Source organism: Boleophthalmus pectinirostris, unplaced genomic scaffold, assembly GCF_026225935.1.
Source record: "Boleophthalmus pectinirostris isolate CB_2022bp ecotype Guang Dong unplaced genomic scaffold, ASM2622593v1 HiC_scaffold_17, whole genome shotgun sequence".
Classification (NCBI taxonomy): Eukaryota; Metazoa; Chordata; class Actinopteri; order Gobiiformes; family Gobiidae; genus Boleophthalmus; species Boleophthalmus pectinirostris.
The window spans coordinates 20,966,936-20,971,851 of record NW_026571115.1 but is presented as its reverse complement, the minus strand read 5'-3'; positions in this window follow the sequence as shown (position 1 = coordinate 20,971,851).

The following is a 4,916-nucleotide window of genomic DNA, read 5'->3' as shown; positions in this document are numbered from 1 at the left end:
TCCATTCATTGTGCATTGACCGCATTAGTATTGTCCCTGTGTTTCATATAAACCCATACACTCTGTCCTCCATCACCGTTGCCTCTTGTCACAGTGGGAGACTGGGAGAGTGTAGCTCAGAGGGCTTCCTGACCGTACATGCCGATCTTTAACATCAGTCAACACCAAAGACGCTGTTACATCACAGAACTGGCTGTGTTCCAGGGCTCATTGTATGTACCACAGATTTAACAAGGCTCGTGGTTGTACTGGTCCAACATAATATGAGAGAAGATACACACATTCTGTCTGGTTGCAGTGACATCCGTAACCACCCAAACGATGTGTCAAGAGTACTTTGATGAGTCAGATTCACTTTCATTATTTCTAATTAAATGTACTAATCTGGAGGGAGTGTCGAATGGCTGCTGCCCTTGACACTGGGCTGGACAAGCAATAGATAATTAATTGTGTCACATAGATAACAGAACCTTTACGATGAATTTAGTTTAAAAAAAAATCTTCACCTTGTTAAAATACATAAATTATCTTATCTTTACAAGCTGAAATACCTGCTTCATTTCATTTCAACATATGCCAAGGGGATATGCATTTTTGGATGACGTTCAAAAGTAGGGATCATTTGAATATTAAACTCAAACTTTCTTGAATGAGACTATTGAACTTCATAGATACGTTTTGAAATGAAATACACTTGGAAATATATAAATCAGTGTGAAGGTACATGACAAGAACAGAACACAGTCCTTAAAAAGGTCATTATAATTGCAGTCTGTTGCAGTCATAGCAATACCCAAGCCAGTATAACTAGAGAAACAACTGTTTAATTAATCTGACCCCCAAAAAATACATTTGGTTTGAGCTGTTTTACATTAGACTACGTTGACCACACATTAAGGTCATTTCCTCTGTACGGAGAAATACTGTAATCCTAACCTTCCCAGACTGAGTTTTCCACTACGTTGTGCAGGGCCCAGCAGCAGACAGTAATGAAGGGTTAACCACATAAAGATTCTCACTGGCCAACAGATTGTAGAGGAGGAGAAAACTATAGCCACTGAAAATAGCACCAAAATGACCTTTTTTTTCTCAGGGCCTGTTTTAAACCCACTCCACCCTTTCCTGCATCCTTAAACTTATGCTGTTTAGGCAAAAATTGGCACTGCACAACCTTAAATACGTTTATACATCCACGGGGAGCGATCGTAGTAGATGAAAGATGTGGGGGAGAATTAACGGAAGTACTAATACCCCTTACAGTGTGCTTTCTCAGGAAGTTGTTATTTACTGGTTTGAAAAGGAGTGGGTGTCCCAGGACTGGGGAGATTTCAGGGCTGATGTCTCCCATGTTCCCTCTTATGTCTGAAGTGGGGTTTTGCTTTCTCTCAAAAATGGACATAACTAATAGGGAGCTGCTTTATTTATGTGGTCTAGGCTTTTTTTTTTTTTAGCATTTAGTGTTAAAAGTTAAAAGATCTTTTCATAGACACCTAGGATTGGTAATTTATGTAACTTAAATATGTTTATATGTATGAAAAACACCTGAGACATTATGTTACAGGATGCAAGCAGACGGCACAAGAAATCCAGACCCAAAATTATTTAATTATTAACTTAATTTAAATCAGCTTTAAAATATTAAATATTGGCTGTAAATATCATAGAATGAAATCTGAGCACTGGCATGATTATGAATGTGTCAGGTGAAGATGTATGTTTTTGATTAAATGCCATACTGTGGAACCTTACAGGAAAAGCCATAATATCTCCATGTAGACAAGCTTGTACCCTTAACCAGAAAAGTTACAAGTTACAAAGTGAACTTTTAAATATAATGTATATTGTAAAACATTATGTTAACTTAAGAGTGCCCATTTCACCTCAACTTTTCTTGCCGATGATCTTTTCTCTATATAAGATTCCCGACTACCTCACCTGAGTCACGCAAACATCCAGTGAAATAATCTGATCGAAAAACAGTTCTGCCCTGGGTCACATTTCTCTACACAACAAGTCCCATCTCCGCTCCATCACACTTAAGATCCAAATCTGTTGTGTTTACTTCAATTGTATCTGCATTCTACCTGCAAATACAAGGTAGACTGAAAGAGGTCTTAACAGTGCATTGTCCCTCTGACTGATAGTGCCACATGCCTGGTGTCTAGACACTGTGATATAGCTAATCTAAATGACTGGCCCTGTTACGTTGAGCAGTGAGTGGTATTCCTCTGCCTATTGTTTCGGCAGGCAGAGAAAGTCCTTGATGTGGGCTCTGGAATGAGATAAAATGCAGCCAAAGGAAGTCTATGGGAAGACTTTGAGGAAACACATGTCCGCAGCCAATCACAGATGAGCGGATGGGAAGTGTGGCAGGTACGGATGATCAGGTATGTGGTGTCCAGGGAACGATTGAAGGATTTGAGTCATGGAAGAGAAGAGGGAAAAGCCACATGCCACACAGAGTAAACAGCTTGTCTGTGTTGAAAGGGGAGCCGAAGGGGCCTGTAAAAACTCCTAAACAAAAAATGTTTGCTTTGAGGCTGTCTCGTGGGATGGAGAGAGCGGGAAGAATTGTGACGCAGAGTAGCTATGACAAATAACCTCTACCACAATGATGTCTAAACTTTTGTAGTTTTCACTTTCGGTCTTCGGACACAGAGACACACACAGACATTTAATCAATGTTAGTTGGTGGTATGCAGTTTTTGTAACTAATATAAGCTTTAATATGTGTAATGGTGGTTTTATTATAATAAAACCAACGTATTTGTCATTCTGGACCAACAAACTCTCCAACCAACACCAGTCACTGTACAGTCACATTCTAACATTCATACAGGCAACTTATGTCTTATCTGTTTTATCCAAACACACAACAACTACAGAAATCATCAACATAATTTTTATGATGTAACTTGAACTCAATCATGAAAGCCTAACCCTAAAAAAAAAGAGATAGAAAAGAGATGCAGAAGGAAGGCCTTCTGGCATAAACATATAAATTAGTAAATTAGTTATATTTACAAAAATGGAAACTCTTGACACAGATGCTATGAAAGCATATTCATCAGACTTGTGACACAGGTGGGCTATATTTTATTTGAAGTTTGATAAGCCCAACAAAGTCAGCAATTTTGTAAAAATAAGTGACATTATTTTCCACTATTGTGCTTTGTACGTCATCGCCTAGTCATTGTTTCAGATTTATAGAAAAATATGTCCTACAACAACAGGAAAATAATTCCTGGGGTCAGCCAAAGTCTAGTTTATGTTAACACAAAATTTATTACCCCTTAATACCAAAGCACCTAAATTTGGACCAATAAATAAAGTGCACATTACAATGCTCTGAGCACAGAATAAAAAAATGACTAACAATATTGAATTTAATATTAAAGGTAACCTATTTTTAGAAGGTAAAGGAGGGTAGTCCAAGTATAGCCTAAACCTGCAAGCTAGAATTCTTACAAGACTACAGCTGCTATCCAAGTCTATGGAAGGAATTCCTCCTGTCCCACTCCAAGACGTTCCTGCACTGGCTCTGGCTGTAATCTCAGACAGAATTTTCAAAATGACTAAACTAAATATGTCAGGATGTATATATTGTACAAAGGGCCAGAAAGAATTGATTAAGCCATTACATAAAAACATTGTCCTGTAAATTCTTCTTATAGGAACTTTGAAAATCTAGATTTCTTCAAACTACAGTGTGTTCTTGTGCCTAACCCCACGCTGCCCCTCGCTCACACAGTCCTATCACTGCTGCCATCTCACACTCACATCCTTACATTGTCCCAGAGGAAAGGCCGACCTCCAGCTGCTGATATAAACTCCACACCACCCCGTCTCCACCTCACCCGAGACCAAAAAGAAACCCAGGGGAGATGTACCAGGACCCTGCAAGAACCATCACTGACTGAATCCCATAATACCAACGGGAATAAGATTAATCCTCAGGGTATTCCGCAGCTTCAGATGTGTGGGCTGTGTGACGTTATGGGCGGGGTCATGGGGTTAGGGAAAGACCAGACTGCTGCTGGATTTGGCTCAGTCACAAGATGATCTGACAGTGTCTCATCTGCTTTGGTCTGGTGTTGCTCCTGTTGACAGCTGTAGATCCGTCATCATGGCTCATTTTACTGGCACTTATTCTTCTGCAAAAATAACAGCACGACCATTCTTCATGAGCTCATTGTCAGTTACATAATGGGGGATAGAAACATGTTCTATATTGTTTTTACGGTGGCCTCAAGGGTTGGATTCTTCTGGGCTGAGATGCAGATGCCCTTGATGCAGGTGTTTGTGACTGTGACTGTTTCATTCACGTTAACAAAGAGAAAACTGCTTGTAATATAAAGGCCTGATTAAAATGAAAGGCTGATATTTGAAAATGTGAAAAACAGAACTAGTTAATTTTAAATGGTTTGCTTTGGTTATTTCTTACTTACTTTATGCATTTAGAGCATCCTAATGATTCACCACAATAAGTTTATAAGTGATTATCACAACTTTCAGAGAGACTGAGTTATGGTAATCTAACAACAACTAGTTCACTAGCTAAGCATGTTATAATTAGCTGTAGACCGCACACAGCACACTTGGGCGAGAGAATTTTGCAGAAATACAAAGAAAAAAATGGGTACGGGCCATTTAAACTCTAAATTAGTCCTGAGTTAGAAGCTATTTGCGCTATTTGTTTTTTCAGTCACACTACTGTTTACACTCGATATATACGGTACATCAGACATGTCAAACTCAGACCTGTGGGCCAAATTTGGCCCGTGATATAATTATATTTGGTCCACAAGATCATATCAAATATGTATTAGAGCTGGCCCACCGGCTACAGATAGGCTATAGAGACATTATTTATTTAAAAAGTTGTTATTATTTTAGATTATGCTTGTTCTGGATTC